We start from the raw sequence: 19883 nt of genomic DNA, 5'->3' as shown, positions 1-19883 counted from the left end.
ATAAGGAGATCCTGCTGAATAGCATTGAGAACTATGTCTAGATACTCATGTCGCAACAGAAGAAAGGGTGGGGGAAAAAACTGTAACTGCAATGTATACATCTAAGGATGACCTGACCCCCTTGCTGTACAGTGGGAAAATTAAAAAAAAAAAAAAAAAGTTGAAAAATACCTTAAATGTAAAAGTGAATGGTAACTTAGATTGATTTAGCCATATATATTATCAATTAATTGTATCAATATTTTACACATAAATTCATCTTATAAACTTCCCAAGTAAACTTGCATCTATTTTATTTTGATAATACTATATTTTTGCATAAAAGTATAGATAGCCCAAGGGTCATTTCTCTCTAAATGGCAGACCAGACTAAGGTACAAAGAGTTGACATGACTTCTGTATTATAACAGAATTAAAGACTATAAACCAGGCTTCAATTTTATTTTTGCATGTTTTTTCTGTACACATATGTTTTTAAATACTACAGAAGAATACCCAAATGCTTTCTTAATGTGTCATAGAAACATTCATTTTTTATTTCAAATGTGATGTGTTAAAAGTTTCATATTTAATACAGTATTACTCTTTTAATAGCACCAATATATAGTTTCATTCATTGGAGAAACATTCCTAAATTTGATTTTATTTTTCTCATTGGTAGAGGTGTGACTTTGTATCTCTAACTTGGGATGACCAAAAAAAAAAAGAAAAAAAATAGTCAAGTTTTCTTTGCTGTTGGAAAAATCAATAATAAAGAAAAAATTCTCAGAATAGTAACATTTTCAGAATCCTCTTAAGAGGTCTCTTTTGCTTGGAACATTGTAATGACCTCCTCTTGGACCTCCCTATTCCTCAACAATCCATTCTAAAGAGCAGCCAGTGTGGTCCTGCTCAAATGTGTATTCAATCATATCACTATTTACATTTGGCCTTTGAAAAACACGGATTTGAACTATGCAGCAATCATATCACTGCTTCATCATTATCAATGCATGGATTGTTGTACCTATAAATATTAATTTCTTTTTCACAGTATCTTTTCATTTTTGATGTCTAGTGTTAGTAATACATATAACACCTACAGTGTTTCATATTTAAGACAATATTGGTGTAGGTACTAAAAGATGATTCATCTTATAAACAGATGACAGAAACAATGATATTTATAAATATAATACAGTACTATAAATGTATTTTTATTCTTTATGATTACCATAATAACACTTTCTTTTTTCTAGCTTACTTTATTGTTAAGAACACAGTATATAATACATATAACACATGTAATATGTGTTAATTAATTGACCATTTATGTCATTGGTAAGGCTTCCAGTCAACAGCTAGGTTATCAGTGATTAAGTTTTGGAGGAGTGAAAAGTTACACGTGGATTTTAAACTATACAAGGTCCAGCACTTTCTAACCCTCATGTTATTCAAGGGTCAGTTATAATTAAAATCTCTCCAATGATTCTCCATTTTTCTCAGAGTCAATGTCAGCATCCTTTAAAAAAATCTTAAACAATCATACAAGATCTAGCTTCATACAACCATCTTTCTTCCCTCACAGTTTATTCTCCTGCAGGTACAGAGGCCTCCTTGCTTTTTAACATATCCGATGTTTGTCTACCCCAGGGCCTATGCACTGACAGATCCTTTTTCCTAAAGTGCCCTTCAAATGAATGCCTCATAACCATTTCCTTAGCTCCTTCAAGCTTTTGCTCAAGTGTCAACTTAACCACAACTACATTGGAATTGCAACTACTCTCCCAACTATCTTCACTTTTTAAAAATAGTATTTATTACCTACTAAAGTGTTATTTGCTATTTATTGTGTGTTCTTGCTTACTGTTCATATTACCCCCCATTGTGCACTAATGTATTCTTAGATCCCAGAATATTGTCTGAAGCATAGTAGATACTCAATAATTCTGGCTGAATATGAAACAAATATGATGAAGAAGAAGACAACAAGGAAAGAGAGAACCCATAACTAAGTTAGGACATCAGCAAAATGGTGGAAGAGCTGGTTTCCAACTTCAGCCCCCTTTACAAAGAGCAATTAGCAAAGTCCATAGAAAAGACAAACTTGTGAATCTAAGAAGTAGAAATGAGGCTGAAGAATGCCCCTTGTACCATAAAAGCCAGGGAAAACAGCACAAGAATGGTAATGGAATAATTCCACTTGATGTGCACTGCTTCTTCCTTAGGCTGGTACAACACCCTACCAAGAGGGACCTTCATGGCCTACAGTTTTTAGTGGAAAGACTAGAGTATTTAGGTCTTTTAATTTAGGTCTTGCTTTACAGGGTTCACTGAAAGGATCAGCAGGGGTAGACCACCAGGGATCAGCTAGAGATGGAGAAGAAGGGTGGGGCTCATAGCAACAAGTATGTGTATCTGAGCAGAAAGCATCCCTGGTAGTGGAGGTATCTGAGCAGAGATATGAGACAGCAGTTCTGCTCATATGCAGAGCAGAACTGGTGGTCCTATCTCACCAGGGATCTCTGTAGGACACAAAATCAATATATAAAAATCAGGTATCTTTCTATACACTAAAAATAGACTATCTAAAAAAGAAAGAAAGAAACAACCCCACTTACAATAGCATCAAAGACAATATGGAATTCCCATCATGGCTCAGTGGTTAACAAATCCGACTAGGAACCATGAGGTGCAGATTCAATCCCTGGCCTTACTCAGTGGGTTAAGGATCCAGTGTTGCCATCCAGTGTTGTCTGTGGTGTAGTTCACAGACGCAGCTCGGATCCCACATTGCTGTGGCTGTGGTGTAGGTCGGAGGCTACAGCTATGATTGGACCCTAGCCTGGGAACCTCCATATGCTGCAGGTGTGGCCCTAGAAAAGACAAAAAAATAAAAAGACAATAAAATACTTAGGAATAAATTTTTCCAAAGAGATAACAGAAATGTATACTGAACTGAGAAATTAATGAAAGAAATTAAAGAAGACTCAAACAAATATAATGATATCCCAAATTCATGGATCAGAAGAACTGATATTGTTAAAATGTCTATTCTACCCAAAGCAACCTATAGATTCAATGACACCCCTATCAAAATTCCAATGGCCTTTTTCAAAGAAATAGAAAAAAAAAAATCACACAATCCTTATAAAGCCACAAGACCCCAAATAGTCAAAGTAATCTTGAGAAAGAGGAGCAAAGCTGGAAGTAGCACACTTCCTGATTTCAAACTATATTACAAAGTTAAGGTAATCAAACAGTGTGGTACTAGCAAAAACAAAAACAAAAAACTGACATATAAACCAACGCAACTGAATTGAAAACCCAGAAATAAACCCACGCATATACGGTCAACTAATATTTGATAAGGTAGCCAAGAATACTTAATGGGGAAAGGATAGTATCTTCAATAAATCATGCTAGAAAAACTGCATATTCATATGTAAAAGAATGAAATTGTACTCCTAGCCTCCAGCACTAACAAAAATAATCTCAAAATAGATTAAAAACTTAAATGTAAAACCTAAGTGTTTAAAATTCCTAGGCAAAAACATGGGAAAAACTCTCTGACATCTGTATTGGCAATGGTTTTCTGGATACAATACCAAAAGTCCAAGCAATAAAAGCAAAAATCAACAAGTGGGACTACACCAAAATAAAAAGCTTCTACACCACAAAGAAAATCAAATAAATAGGCAAGCTAAGAAATGAGGAAAAAATATTTATAAACCATTTATCTGATAAGGAGTTAATATCCATAAGGAACTCGTACAAACTCAACAGAAAAAAAAACTATTAAAAAATAAATGGGTACAGGGAGGAGGCAAGATGGCGGAAGAGTAGGGGGACACGCTCACTCTCTCCCACAAACACAACAAAAACAAAACACGTCTACAGGATAAACGACTCACACAGAACAGCAACCAATCACTGGCCGAAGAACCTAAACTCCAATAATGGCAAGAATTTTGTGACATTACTAGGTAAAACAAGAGAAAAGAGGAGAGTGAAAGAAGGGGAATCCAAGCTGGATGGACGCTCCTGAAAGAGAACTGTGGAGGAGAAAGGGATCCCGCACCCTGGAAAGTCACCTACTCAATGAAAAGATCAACTGAACCAGAGGAATCTCCAGATGCAGAGAGGAGTGTAGCAGTAAGTTGGAGTTCTGAAAAGCAGAGAGAGAACCGAACAGATCATCTGAACTATGGGCACAGTCACCAAAAATTGAGACTCCTGGGTGGGGGCTGGGCACCGAGACCTCGGCTCTGGAGATTAGTCCCTGGGAAAGGGCTGGGGGGGGGGTGGGGCGGAGCAGAGACTGCTTGGGAGGTCTAGAAACCAATCTGTCAAGTTTGACTGGGCAGAGACTGCCTGGGAGACTAGAAAGCAGAGCATCTCAGTGGGAGGGAGCAATACGCTAAGGGTGGGGAAGTGGAAAGCCACATCAGAGGGAACTTGGGAGAAGAGCTGGGTCCGCACCAGTGATGGGGAGGGGAGAGAAGAAGGAGTGGGCCCCCACAGAATACTCCCCATGCCACAGAGAGCTTACTGGCTAGCTAGCTATCAGAAAGTTATGCTTCCCAGTGCATCCCCCCCCACCGCCACCCCTTACGCACATGCCAGGCCTGGGGCTGCCTGCCATCTGAGAGGGCTGGTATCAACAATTGCCGGAAGCATACCACCGCAGGGGCTGTCCCTGCCTGGCCTGCTTGCCCTTTGGAGGGTCTACACCCCCACAGAGCAGCACCAAACACTGCCAGCCCCCTGGAAAAGGCCTGCAGCCCAGAAAAACTAAAACAAGCTTGACAAGGCAGTCAAAAGATCTGCCTAATTCTTGGAAAGTCCTTCCGAGTCAGGCTGTCCTGGGAAACAGCCTCTTGGGTTCACAGTGGCCCAGCTAGCTTCTCCAGCCCTCAGGGGGTGTTGCACTCCCTTGGAACAGCTGCCCAGGACTGCCAGCCCCCCAGAGGAACCCCCAAACCCCAGAAAAGCTAGAACAAGTTTAGCTGGGCTGTGAAAAGTTCTGCATACATTCTCGGACAGACCTTCTGAGTCGGGCTGCCCTGGGGACGAGCTTCTTGGGTTCACAACGGCCCAGCTAGCTGCTCCAGCCCTCGGGAGGTGCCGCACTCCTGCAGAACAGCTCCCCAGGACTGCCACCCCCTGCAGGAAGCCCTGAACCCCAGAAAAGCTAGAACAAGCTTGGCCGGGCCATGAAAAGATCTGCCTAATTCTCCGATGGTCCTTCTGAGTTGGTCTGCCCTGGGGAAGAGCCTCTTGGGTTTGCAGTGGCCCAGATAGCTTCTCAAGCCCTTGGAGGGTGCTGCACTCCCACAGAACAGCTGTCCAGCACCGCCAGCCCCCTGCAAGAGCCCCTGCAGCCCAGAAAAGCTAGAACAAGCTTGGTCAGGCAGTGTAAAGATCTGCCAACATTCTCAGACAGTCCTTCTGAGTCAGGCTGCCCTGGGGAAGAGCCTCTTGGGTTCTCAGTGACCCAGATAGTTGCTCCAGCCCTTGGGGGGTGCCACACTCCTGCAGAATACCTGCCCAGCACCACCAGCCCCCTGGAAGAGCCCCACAGCCCAGAAACACCAGAGCAAGCTCTGTCAGGCCGTGTGAAATCTGCTCCCATTGTGGTGTGGATCTTCCAGTCCTGTCTGCCCTCAAGAAGTCCTTCTTTGCTTCAGAGAGACCTTTTTAGTCCCATCAACACTCCAGAAAAGCCACACTGCCTCAAAAAAGACTGACCAACAATGCCAGCCCTCAGGAAACATTCCATGGCAGTGACAAAGCAAACACTGCCCGGCCACAGAGAGTACAACTCCACCAGGAAAAAGAAAGCAACAAGCAAGATGAAGAAGCTGAGAAACCACCCCCAGTTAAACCAACAGAGAACTCACCTAAAGCAGTAAAAAATGAAGCAGACCTCTGCGGTCTGACACACCTGGAGTTCAAAAGGGAAATAGTGAAAATATTGAAGGAATTAAGAGACTATATGAACAGTAATGCAGACACCCTTAGAAAGGAATTAGAAAATATAAGGAGGAACCAAGAAAAACTAGGAAATTCATTTGCAGAGATACAAACTAAGCTAAGGGCAGTAAAAACCAGAATGAATAATGCAGAAGAATGAATCAGTGATATGGAAGATACAATAGTGGAAATCAGCCAATCAGGTCATCAGACAGAAAACCAAATCAGAAAACATGAAAGCAATATAAGAGACCTATGGGATAATATAAAGTGAGCCAATCTACACATGATAGGAATTCCAGAAAGAGTAGAAAAAGATAAGGGGATGGAAAATATATTTGAAGAAATTATTGCTGGAAACTTCCCAGATCTAAAGGATACCAATTTCAAGATACAGGAAGCACAGAGGGCCCCAAACAAGTTGAACCCAAATAGACCCACACGAAGACACATTATAATAAAAATGGCAAAAGTTAGTGATAAAGAGAGGATCCTAAAGGCAGCAAGAGAAAAGCAGAATGTTACCTACAAGGGAACCCCCATAAGCATATCAGCTGATTTCTCTACAGAAACACTACAGGCCAGGAGAGAATGGAAAGAGATACTTAAAGTGCTGAAAGGAAAAAATATGCAACCTCGAATACTCTATCCAGCAAGAATATCATTTAAAATAGAAGGGGAAATAAAAATTTATTCCAACAAACAAAAGCTAAAAGAATACAGCACTACAAAACCCAGGCTAAAAGAAATATTGAAAGGGCTTCTCTAAACCTATAAGAAAGGAAGGAAAAAAAGGGAGGAAAAAGAAAAAAAAAAAAAGAAGAGGAAGAACTAGGAATGAGAAAACCACAATCAGAGAGCAGTCACTCAAATAAGCCAGCACACAGGTTTAATCATGAACATGTTTAAAAAAAATAAAATTAAAAAAAAGAGTCATCAAAATCATAAAATGTGGTAAAGGGATGTTAGGAAATAAATAGACCATTTGTTTTATTGTTTGTTTCTCATCTTAAATTTAATATAGTAATGAAGTGTTTGAACCTATAGGACAATCAGGCTAAAACACACAATTATAGGAAGGGGTTAGCATACATAAAAAAACAGGGCAACCACAAGCCAAAATCGCAAAAAAAAAAAAAAAAAAAAAAAAAAAACAAACAAACAAAAAAAACACTCAAACAGATAATAACCGGAGACCATCCAACCGAAAAAAAGAAAGGAAGAATGAAGAACCACCATAGAATCAACTGAAACAGGAGGTTGAAAATGGCAATAAATAATCATCTATCAATTATCACTTTAAATGTCAGTGGACTGAATGCTCCAATCAAAAGACACAGAGTGGCTGAGTGGATAAAAAGCAAAAGCCTTCAATATGCTGCCTACTAGAAACTCACCTTAGGACAAAGGATACATATAGATTGAAAGTAAAGGGGTGGGAAAAAATATTTCATGCCAATAGACATGACAGGAAAGCAGAAGTCACAACACTCATATCAGACAAAATAGACTTTAAAACAAAAGACATAAAGACAGACAAAGAAGGACACTACTTAATGATTAAGGGATCCATCCAAGGAGAGTATATTACTATCATCAACATATATGCCCCAAATACAGGAGCACCCAGATACATGCAACAAATATTAACAGACATAAAGGGAGAAATTGATGCGAATACAATCATAGTAGGAAACATTAATACCCCACTCACACCAAAGGATGGATCCTCTAGACAAAAAACCAATAAAGAAACAGAGATCCTAAAGGAAACAATAGAAAAGTTAGACTTAATTGACATCCTCAGGACACTATATCCAAAAAAATCAGAATATACATTCTTCTCAAGCTCACATGGAACAGTCTCAAGAATCGACCACATATTGGGACACAAAGCTAACCTCAATAAATTTAGGAGCATAGAAATTATCTCAAGTATCTCCTCTGACCACAATGGCATGAAACTAGAAATCAACCATGGGAAAAGAAATGAGAAAAAACCTACTACATGGAGACTAAACAACATGCTACTAAAAAACCAATGGGTCAATGAGGAAATCAAGAAGGAAATTAAAAACTACCTTGAGACAAATGATAATAAAGACCATAACCTCTCAAAATCTATGGGAGGCCACAAAAGCAGTGCTCAGAGGGAAATTTATAGCAATACAGACTTTTCTCAAAATAGAAGAAAGAACCCAAAGTGACAACTTAACCCTCCACCTAAATGAATTAGAAAAAGAAGAACAAAAAAAGACCTAAAGTCAGCAGAAGGAAAGAAATTATAAAGGTCAAAGAAGAAATCAATAAAATAGAGATTCAAAAAACAATAAAGAAAATTAATAAAACTAAGAGCTTGTTCTTTGAAAAGGTAAACAAAATTGACAAACCCCTGGCTAGACTCACTAAGAAGAGGACAGAAAGAACCCAAGTAAACAAAGTAAGAAATGAAAAAAGGAGAAATCACAACGGATACAGCAGAAATACAAAAAACCATAAGAGAATACTATGAACAACTATATGCCAACAAATTTGACAATATGGAAGAAATGGACAATTTTCTAGAATCTTACAGCCTGCCAAAACTGAATCAAGAAGAAACAGACCAACGAACAGACCAATCACTAGAAATGAAATTGAAGATGTCATAAAAACACTCCCTACACATAAAAGTCCAGAACCAGATGGCTTCACACAGAATTCTATCAAACATATAAAGAGGAATTGGTGCCCATCCTCCTTAGACTCTCAAAAGGTTGAAGAAGAAGGAATACTCCCAAAGACATTCGATGATGCCACCATCACCCTCATTCCAAAACCAGACATAGATACCACCAAAAAAGAAAACCATAGGTCAATATCTTTGATGAATATAGACGCAAAAAATATCAACAAAATCTTAGCCAACCAAGTCCAACAAAATATCAAAAAGATCATACGCCATGACCAGGAAGGGTTCATGCCAGGGTTCACAAGGATGGCTCAACATACACAAATCAATCAATGTCATACACTAGCTCAACATATACAAATCATTCAATGTCATACACCACATTAACAAAAGAAAAGTCAAAAACCATATGATCGTCTCAATAGATGCAGAAAAAGCATTTGACAAAGTCCAACATCCATTCATGATCAAAACTTTCGCCAAAGTGGGTATAGAGGGAATGTTCCTGAACATAATCAAAGCCATTTATGACAAACCCACAGCAAATATAATACTCAATGGGGAAAATCTGAAAGCCTTCTCACTCAAATCTGGAACAAGACAGGGATACCCACTCTCACCACTGCTATTCAACATAGTTTTGGAAGTCCTAGCCATAGCAATCAGACAAACAAAAGAAATAAAAGACATCCATATAGGAAGAGAAGAGATACAACTGTCACTGTATGCAGATGACATGATACTATACATAGAAAACCCTAAGGACTCAACCCAAAAACTACTTGAACTGATTAACAAATTAAGCAAAGTAGCAGGCTATAAGATTAACATTCAAAAGTCAGTCCAATTTCTATATACCAGCAATGAAATATTAGAAAAGGAATACAAAAATATAACACCTTTTAAAATTACACCTCAAAAAATCAAATACCTCAGAATACACCTGACCAAGGAGGTAAAGGACTTATATGCTGAGAACTATAAAACTTTAATCAAAGAAATCAAAGAAGATGTAAAGAAGTGGAAAGATATTCCAAGTTCATGGATTGGAAAAATCAACGTTGTAAAAATGGCCATACTATCCAAAGCAATCCACAGATTCAATGCAATCCCTATCAAATCACCCATGACATTTTCACAGAACTAGAACAAACAATCCACAACTTTATATGGAACAACAAAAGACAGAATCACCAACACAATCCCGAGAAACAAAAACCAAGCAGAAAAAAAAAAAAAACAGGCAGGAGGCATCACTCTCCCAGCCTTCAAAAATATTACAAAGCCACAGTCATCAAAACAGTGTGGTACTGGTATCAAAACAGACACACAGACCAATGGAACAGAATAGAGAACCCAGAAATAAACCCTGACACCTATGGTCAATTCATCTTTGACAAGGGAGGCAAGAACATAAAATGGGAAAAGGAAAGTCTATTCAGCAAGCATTGCTGGGAAACCTGGACAGCTGCATGCAAAGCAATGAAACTAGAACACACCCTCACACCATGCACAAAAAGAAACTCAAAATGGCTGAAAGACGTAAATATAAGACAGGACACCATCAGACTCCTAGAAGAGAACATAGGCAAAACACTCTCTGACATCAACCTCGTGAATATTTTCTCAGGTCAGTCTCCCAGAAATAAAAGCAAAAATAAACCAATGGGACCTAATCAAACTGAAAAGCTTTTGCACAGCAAAGGAAACCAAAAAGAAAACCAGAAGACAACTTACAGAATGGGAGAAAATAGTTTCAAATGATGCAAAGGACAAGGGCTTAATCTCTAGAATATGCAAGCAACTTATACAACTCAACAGCAAAAAAAGCCAATCAACCAATGGAAAATGGGCAAAAGACCTGAATAGACATTTCTCCAAGGAAGATATACAGATGGTCTGCAAATATATGAAAAAATGCTCAACATCTCTGATTATAAGAGAAATGCAAATCAAAACTACCATGAGATACCACCTCACACCAGTCAGAATAGCCATCATTAATAAATCCACAAATAACAAGTGCTGGAGGGGCTGTGAAGAAAAGGGAACCCTCCTGCACTGCTGGTGGGAATGTAAAATGGTACCACCATTATGGAGAACAGTTTGGAGATACCTTAGAAATCTATACAGAGAACTTCCATATGACCCTGCAGTCCCACTCTTGGGCATCTGTCCAGACAAAACTCTACTTAAAAGAGACACATGCACCCACATGTTCATTGCAGCACTATTCACAATAGCCAAGACAGGGAAACAACCTAAATGTCCATCAGCAGATGACTGGATTCGGAAGATGTGGTATATATACACAATGGAATTACTACTCAGCCATAAAAAAAGAACTAAATAATGCCATTTGCAGCAACATGGATGGAACTAGAGAATCTCATACTAAGTAAAATGAGTCAGAAAGACAAAGACAAATACCATATGATATCACTTATAACTGGAATTTAATATACAGCACAAATGAACATCTCCACAGAAAAGAAAATCGTGGACTTAGAAAATAGACTTGTGGCTGCCTGATGGGAAAGGGAGGGAGTGGGAGGGATCGGGAGCTTGGAGTTATCAGACACAACTTAGAATAGATTTACAAGGAGATCCTGCTGAGTAGCATTGAGAACTATGTCTAGATACTCATATTGCAGCAGAACAAAGGGTGGGGATAAAATGTATGTATGTGAGAGTAACTTGGTCCCTATGCTGTACAGTGGGAAAGAAATTTTTTAAAAAATGGGTAGAGAATATGAATAGACATTTTTTTCTAAAGCAGACAGAGAGATGGCCAATAGGCACATGAAAAGATGTTCAACATCATTAATTGTGAGAGAAATGTAAATCAAAGTCAGAATGGTATATTGCTTCAGAATGGCTATTACGAAAAAAAAAAAAAAAAGAGAGAGAGAGAGAATGATGAGAATGTAGAGAAAATACTTTGTGCAGTGTTGGTGGGAAGGTAAACTGATGTGGCTATTACAGAAAACAGTATGGAGGCTCCTTTAAAACTCTAACTAGAAATACCATATGATCCATCACTCTCACTTGAGTTATACTTCTTAAGGAAATAAAAACAGCATCTCAAAGATATATCTGTACTCCCATGTTCATTTTAGCATTATTCACAATAGCCAAGATATGGAAGCAACCTGAGAATCTAAGTGTCCATTGATATATAATGAATAAAGAAAATATGACATTATATATATATAATATATATATATAAAACAATTATTCAGCTATAAAAAAGGGAATTCTGCCATTTGTGAAGACGTAGGTGGACCTTGAAATCATTATGCTCAGTGAGGTAAGTCAGGCAGAGAAAGACAAATACTATATGATTACATTTATATGTGGAATCTAAAATGGTGAGCTTACAGAAACAGAGTAGATTGGCAGTTAACAGGGGCTGGAAGATGGGGGAAATGGAAAATTGGTCAGAGGATATATACAGCCTCAGTAATACCATGAATACCTCTGAGAATCTAATGTACTACACAGTGACTATAATTAACAATATAGTGTTGTACACTTGGAATTTGCAAGAGAGTAAGTCCTAAATATGTCTTTGTCTCTTCTGTTCCTTCTGTCTCTCTCTCTATATATATGTAATTTATATATATATATATATATATATATATAAAAGCTGGGGAAAATTTCAAATATCAATGCAATCAAATGCAAAATCTAGATTAGCATACAGGTTTTGAAAGAACTAGTAATAAGATAACATACATTTTCATTCATAAAGTTAAGGAACTGTGAAAATATTGGTACTTTTTTTTTCCATTTCTTTTTGAAAGCCTTAAATGTTTGTTCCACTAATGTTTTTAGTGAATGTTTTCCAGGGCATGGCTTACATAAACTGTGGTACATGGAATGCTGCAGCTGCAGCAACATCAGCAGTAGGCTTGTTAGAATTACAGAATCTTGGAGTTCCCTTGTGGTGCAGTGGGTTAAGGATCCAGCACTGTCATTGCAGTGGGCTCAGGTCACTGCTGTGGCATGGGTTCAGTCCCTGGCCTGAAAACTGTCACATGCTGGGGGCAGAGTCAAAAAAAAAGAAAAAAAGAAAAAAGAAAGAAAAATAGAAGAAATACAGAATCTTGTTCCCACCTTGTCCAACTAAATCATAAATTGCATATCAAAACAGCAGATAATTCTAAGCACATTAAAGTTTCAAAGGCACAGACCTTGATAACTCAAAATTCAAAAGTTGAAAAGTAAGAGTAACTTTAATAACTCAATCCTTTATCTAGTGCTTTGGCAGGGTGGGGCTATGGGAACTATCTGTTCTGGGTGGGTGTGGGCAATTGCTTAGAACTTAAACCACAATCAACAACAAAATTCTGGAAGGACAAGGATTTTATCATGGATATAGTTTAGAACTGTTCATAAAAGCTAATAATTTTAAAATACTACTTTCAGTCCATTTTATTATTGTTTTAAAATTCTCTACATTCAACCCATTCCCTTACTGTTTACACTGTGGTAGACCAGCCTCATGTCCTCACTCTTGATATGTCACTGTTGTTTATAGAACATTTGTTATTTTTATTGTGTTTTTACTTTGTGATCCTATTTTTCCATATATTTAAAATATGATACTTATTGTGGATAGAAAGTAGTCATTAGGGTAGAGAATACCTCCTAAAAATCTAACAGTATACAAAGAATTGTCAGCAAGACCGTAAAATACAGGGCATATTTCCAGATCTCCTGACTTTTGCCTAAAGGTCCATGAAACTTGTTCCATATAATGTAAATTTCTAGATCCACTGTAGGGAACTGAGTAGTGGTGAACAAGGAATTAGAAAAGTCCATCTACCTTTATTTCAAGCAACTCAAACCTTTATTTCAAGCCTCTCACAGATCATCCAGTGCTTACAGGTATGCTCTACAACAGAGAGGAGGCCAGGAGCGATGGTAACTCCCGCCTGGTTGCTTCTGTGGTATCAGGCCTCCATGATTAAACTTTTTTGTTTTTTTAAAGAAGGAAGATGGAAACAGCTGTTTCAAAACATTTAAAACTGCATCCATCCTTGACAAACAAAATAAACTTCCAAGGCATTTGTTTTATGCCAAGTAAAACGATCTTTTGAAGTCAGAAAAGACAAGTTAGTTTTATTCATTTTTTTTTCAGTACGTATGCATTTTTAGCTATTCACATTTTCTTTAAAAGTCAAGTCAAGGGAATTCACTGCTTGTGGAGTAAAACGAATAGTACTTTCAAGAGTCTGAAGAGAGCAGCCAGTGTGAATGCTTTTCAACCCAGCATGATCAGTGCTCTCCAGCTCTGGCTGCAAAGGGAAGGTGCTGTGTTTCAGAGGAAAGCCTCCTTATATGAGTGCTACTTGACTTCAAGGGAAGTTATCACAGACAATAGGCCAGTACTTTCCCTGCCTTCTCTGCCATTTCTCTCTCCTGAACTGAAGTCTTTCCATCATGACACTGCATTGTACCTGGAGATATATTTGAGATAGAGTGATAGATGTGGGCTATTCATCTTTGCTTTTAATCCATATCCTTTGTATCCATTATAGAGGACACATGTGTTACATTTGTTTTATTTCAAGAAAGCTCTATCAGCCATTCTTTATCTCACTCAGCATTTTAGAACTGGAAAAAAAAATGGATCTCATCTATACAGTGCTTAAGATAGGAGGGTGAATGAAATGATAGTGCCAAGTGGTAACTCATCTCTTTAGTTGTTCCAACAAAGCCAGTTGAAAGAGCATTATGAAAATCATTATTCGATGACCAATCTGTGTTACAGTAAGCAATGCAGAATATTGTCTAAGATGTGAAGAAATTTACTGATGATCATTGCTTATAATTATCAGTGGTCTACAGATGGATTAGGATGGAGTGAGACTCTGTTCAAAAAGGAGGAAATTTTTTACCACAAGATATTTATTTGGGGCCAGTCCAAAATAGGGTTTGTTTTCCCAGAAAAATCAGTGAAAAGGCTATTTTGTGAAAGTGACAAAGTGGCTTCTAATTATGTTCACTCTTAATAATTATATAACCAAAATTTGTTTACAACCAACTGAGGAAAGATTGAAGGATATGAGGTTAAGTGAGAATTATATATAATAGGTAAGAATGGTGACTGAATTAATAATAGTTTTGCTATCAATATTTCCTTTAAGTAAAATTGTAATATATGAACTTCTCCTAAACTAAAATTTATTGTAAGCCCTGGGCTATATTAATAAACTCTTCAGACCACCCATTTATGCCAGTAGTACTATTAGAAAGCAACTGGGAATAGGTGCATGAGGGACTGTGTCACTATATTTGTTGGTGTTTAGGGCATCTGGCAAGGAGGTTTAAACCACATATCTTTCCCATCTGGAGTTTATAATTTAGTGAAGTAAATAAGACATATGCTGAAATGTAACAAAAAGTACAATGGCTATACATGACCATATCAGTTGGGGATTGCAAATTATAAATGCTAGAGTGTTTTGAGTTACAAAGGTGTTTTTGTTGTTTTGTTTTTTTAATTAAAACCTATCAAAGCTCTAGTCATATACAAATATTTAAATAGCACTTCTTTGGGGAGTTCCTGTTGTGGCTCAGCAGGTTAAGAACTTGACATAGTCTCCATGAGGATGTGGGTTCAATCCCTGGCCTCACTCAGTGGGTTAAGGAGCTGGCATTGTTGCAAGGGTCAAAGATGTGGCTCAGACCTAGCATCGCTGTGGCCATGGTGTACTCTGGCAGCTGAAGCTCCAATTCTACCCCAGCCTGGGAATTTTCATATACTGCAGGTGAGGCTGTAAAAAGAAAGAAGAAAAATGAAAGAAGAACAAATAAAAATTAAAAGCACTGCTGTGGAATATGGAATATTTGCACTTGTAAATGCTTTAGAATCCTTGTCTGAGGCTAATATTTTTATAGGAAGATCAGCAAGGACAAGAGGGTAGTGTTAAGGCCCAAGAATCTTCCCCCAGATTTCCTTTCTCTCAAGTTAGTGCTACTTCTGGTGGGATATCGGGTTAACATGAGGGAGATGTGTGACTTACTCTTCTTCAGCTGTTGCCTCAAAAGCATTTATTAATGTTCCACCTCCTCTGAAATTTCCATCAAGTCAGTTTTTTGAGTAAAACTTGGTTTTCCTAACCCATGGTAAGAAGCACACATTTGGTCTTACCAAAAAGTTTTACTTGACCACACAGCTGAGTACCTATCTCTTGGAGGAGTCTTATCAGATGCTGGGTGAATCAGAGAGAGCATATGCTGAAGTACCAACAAGTAAAGGCACTATGACATCAGCAGATGAAGGCAGTGGAGCCCTCCATATAAACTGTGTTTGATGGAATCTGTGTTCACAGTCGGAATATCAAGCATGTTTATTCAACATTTGTTAAACAAATATTACTGAGGACCTGCTACATGCCAGGCTCTAGTCTATACTGTGGAGGTAAGAAGTACACTAAAGAGGCAATTTCCTATCCTCATAGGGTTTACATTCCATTAAAGAAGGCAGAGAGTAAGTCAAAAATAAATATGCCACATACCAGATGATAATAAGTTGTAGGTATAAAATTATATCCAGATAAGGATGAAAGAGACAGGCATGAGTGCAATTTAATATTTAGGGTCTTCAGGGAAGTTTTCCTGATAAGGTGACATGTGAGCATATCTGAATGAGTGATAAAAGAAAATACGCTCTGAGGGATGAATTCAGACATCGGGATTAACAGATATACTCTACTATAAAACACAAACAACAAGGATTTGCTATGTAGCATGGGGAACTATATTCAATATCCTGCAATAACCTATAATGTAAAAGAATCTGAAAAATAATATATAGATATAGATATATAGATATAACTGAATCACTCTGTTGTTCACTTCAAACACTGTAAATCAACTATACTTCGATAAAATAATTTTTTTAATGACAAAAATTTGGGGAAAGGATATTCTGGGCACTGAGAAAAGCCAATTGCCATGAAGGAGGTGGGAATGAATTTGGTATGTTTAAAGAAGAGGAAAAGGGCCAATGTGACTGGATTAAGTTAGCTGAGGAAAGAGAGGTAGGAAATAAGATCAGAAAGACACAATGGAGTGGCCAAAAGCAGATCATGTACAATTTAGAACAGCTTTCTTGGCTCAGACTCTGTTGGGATAACTTACTATGGATCTATTCCATCCTAGCAGATAGGTAAATGAGTAAATGTCTCTGCCTCCCCAGAGTACACAGTATGGAGAGTGAGACAAACATGAACATAATTGTAATGCATTGTAATAACGTCCTTTTCTAGGGACAAGCTCAAGTTGCTAAGGCACACTTAGAAGAATGTGTGTAATTTTCCTGGTGCAATCAGAGAAGGCTAACTGGAGCACATAATACACAGGCTGAGATTTGGAGGACAAATCATGGTCATCAGGTGACCAATGTGATGAAAGTATTCCAGGCTGCTGAATGGTCCATTCAAATGTACAAGGGCACAGGAAAGCATTGCAATTTGAGCTTTAGTGGTGTAGTGGAAAAGTAAAAAAGCATTAAAGACAGACACGTTTTGAATGTTATCTCTGAAAGAGAGAACGTTATTTAATTTCCCTTTAGAAAGGGATTAATAATTATGCCAGCCTTGTAAGATCATGGTGATGATTAATGATATGAAGTAGCAATGCGTCTGGCTTATACTGCAAGGGCAGTAAATCCCAGTTAGTTTTCACATAGAAAATTCTAGTATTGATAATAGGTACAAGTTTGGTTTCCTATTCTCAGACTTTTGTTCAGAATCTGAAATAGCATGAGGCTTGATGAATGTCTGATATATAAATAAAGGAACTGGCACAGTTTGTTTTCCCTTCAATTGCAGCAATGCAGGGGACAGAGAATAAAAAAATTGGACCAAGACAATGGAAAAAGGACAGGTTATTTAGAGAGAGTTAAGAGATAAAAGCTGTAGAGTTTGTCACTAATTGGATCTGTGGGAAAAGTCAGGATAACTTCCAGGTTGACAATTAACTGGATGAATGTTGGTGCCATTCACTAAAATAGGACAACTGGGACAAACAGGAGCTGGTGTGAGATATGGAGGGATAGAAAAAAAAATGAGGTCAAGTTGAATTCATAATTTTGAAATATATACCGGTGGAGGTAAAAAGGGAAGAGGTAAAGGAGGAGGTGAAAAAGCCTAAAGGTGTACAGAAATGAAGTCTACTACTCCAAAGAGGGTTCAAGTAAGATAGATACAGGGACAGTAATCAAAGACCTTGTATGAAATTTGGTAGCGAGATTATTATAGAAGGGTAGAAAAGAGCAATAGTATATTCCAGACAATATTTGCTTTTAAAGAACAAACATAAAAAGGAAGACCCCTTGAAAAGGTCCCATGACTTCATAGATGACTTAAGAGGATCATGAGAGACCAAATCACTTCATAATTTACTATGTATTTGTATAAAAACAGTACAAATCACAGTTCATTATAGCTCGAGTATTCTCTCATTGAAGAACCGCCTAACTTAAATCACTTAAATGGCACAAACTCTAAGAGCTCATAATGGTGTGTGAGAAATGATTAATGATAGCAAGACAGTAAGTCTCAACTCCGAAGACAAAGTTCTGTTTGGTTTTATGTGATTTAAACATTATGAGGTCATTATTTCTCATTTTCTTATTGGGCATTCAACTTAGTATTATTTAGTGGTAATGGGCAGACAACTCAGATATTGATATTGTTGACACAAAGTCTTCCTGGTAGCCATTATTTATATCATCTCCTCATTTTCAGCCTTTATTCAGGTAACATTTAAGTTTCTTTTTTTTTAATTGTGCTCTCATTATGCTTGAATACACTGTTTGACACTAATCCAGAGAAGTCACTGACATTAAGGAAAAAAAAAAAAAAATCCTTGGGAGAGCTGAAGCCTGAGATAAATGCCGACTTTCTCATCACAGCATTTGTTCCATAATTGTGTCTGAAGATTTCCTCAGTTGTTAAAAACTAGTTTTCTTTTCAAAGTGCTATATTTTCTGTATTATTTTAGCTGATTATAATTTAGTGTTTCCATGAATTGGGACTAAAAATTCATTAAACTGTATTGTTTTGCTGTAAAGAGTATCTATGTGGGAGTATAAGCAGGCATTCCACATTCTATTGAAAAGTGCAACACTAACATAATTATCATAATGTGATCCCAGTATCTCTAAACATGCTTTTACAAAAGCATGTCTGGAAAAGTTCAGATATCAGTGAAAGCACTTCAGCATCCTGATGCAAAGGCCGCTGTTACTGACCTAGCATTTATTCTAACATCAGAGTTTAAGACATGAGCTCACTATATTAAAATGTCATGAACTGCCCTTGATTAACTCAAATAATCCATCACACACCAAGTAGACCCAGGGCCCTTTAGTTGTTTTTCTCTGTGAAAAAAATAAAAGAAAATTTCTCAATTGTTATAAATTCTCCTGTCTCTATAACCTATCTTATGCAAGTTAATTACAAATGAAGATATACCAGGAAAAAGCAGATTATGCTTGGCTAGCAACTAAGAAACAGGATTGAGCTGATCTGTAGTAGCAGAAGGTATGCAAGAGAAGAGTGGCAAAGCAGATGAACAAGTTAGGAAAGAGTTGTGCAACTGTGATTTAGGGAAATTTTTTGAAACTGAAACTTCATCTACAGGAGCTGGAAAAGGAAAATTGTATACTAAATAGTTGATTATTTCAAAATGATTTCCTCCAGGCTGGATATTTCAAATGAAATGCTACAAAGTTGTTGTTAATCATTGTCAGGGCAATAGGATTGGGTGTGTCTTACATTCTAAAGTGAAGGAAAGTATTCAATACAGTATTATATTCCCTGAGAAGAATGGAACATTTAAGCCAACTATACATAATCACTGAACCGATTAAAATAAGAAATGAGATTTTACCAGAGATGCAAACTGTACTTCTCTGTAGAGGAGGATAATGAAAAGAGGGTAAAATATAGACATGTTGAAGACATGTCTAGTGAAAAGTTGGAGACACTGAGTAAGGCAGAGGGGAGGAATGTGTTAAACTTACAAGCGATTATACACATATAAACAGTGGAAGATTATTCAACCATAAAGAAAACCCTGCTTTTTTTGACGACATGGAAAGACCTGCTTTTTTTGACGACATGGAAAGGGCACTGTGCTAAGTAAATTAAGTCATCATACAGAAAGATTAAATATTATACATTCTCACTTATATGTGGAACGTAAAAAAGCCAAACTCATTGAAATAAAGAGTAGA

The 19883-nt window shown here is 37.4% G+C and overlaps 1 protein-coding gene and 1 long non-coding RNA gene across 27 annotated transcripts in view; one reads left to right on the top strand and one right to left on the bottom strand.

Moving 5' to 3' along the window:
- The window catches only part of LOC106506546 (uncharacterized), a 1093182-nt gene that overhangs the window by 683225 nt on the left and 390074 nt on the right, over positions 1-19883 (top strand). The window lies entirely within an intron of this gene.
- LOC106507559 (uncharacterized) overlaps positions 1-19883 on the bottom strand; it is a 295098-nt gene that overhangs the window by 115620 nt on the left and 159595 nt on the right. The gene's annotated exons all lie outside the window — the stretch shown is intronic.

This window comes from Sus scrofa, chromosome 1 (genome assembly GCF_054392235.1).
Source record: "Sus scrofa isolate SSC_HxYL_T2T_F1_AM1 chromosome 1, Sscrofa_HxYL_maternal_Yorkshire_Landrace_v2.0, whole genome shotgun sequence".
Taxonomy (NCBI): Eukaryota; Metazoa; Chordata; class Mammalia; order Artiodactyla; family Suidae; genus Sus; species Sus scrofa.
Note: the sequence above shows the minus strand (reverse complement) of the source record. Positions and strands in the feature narration are given on the sequence as shown.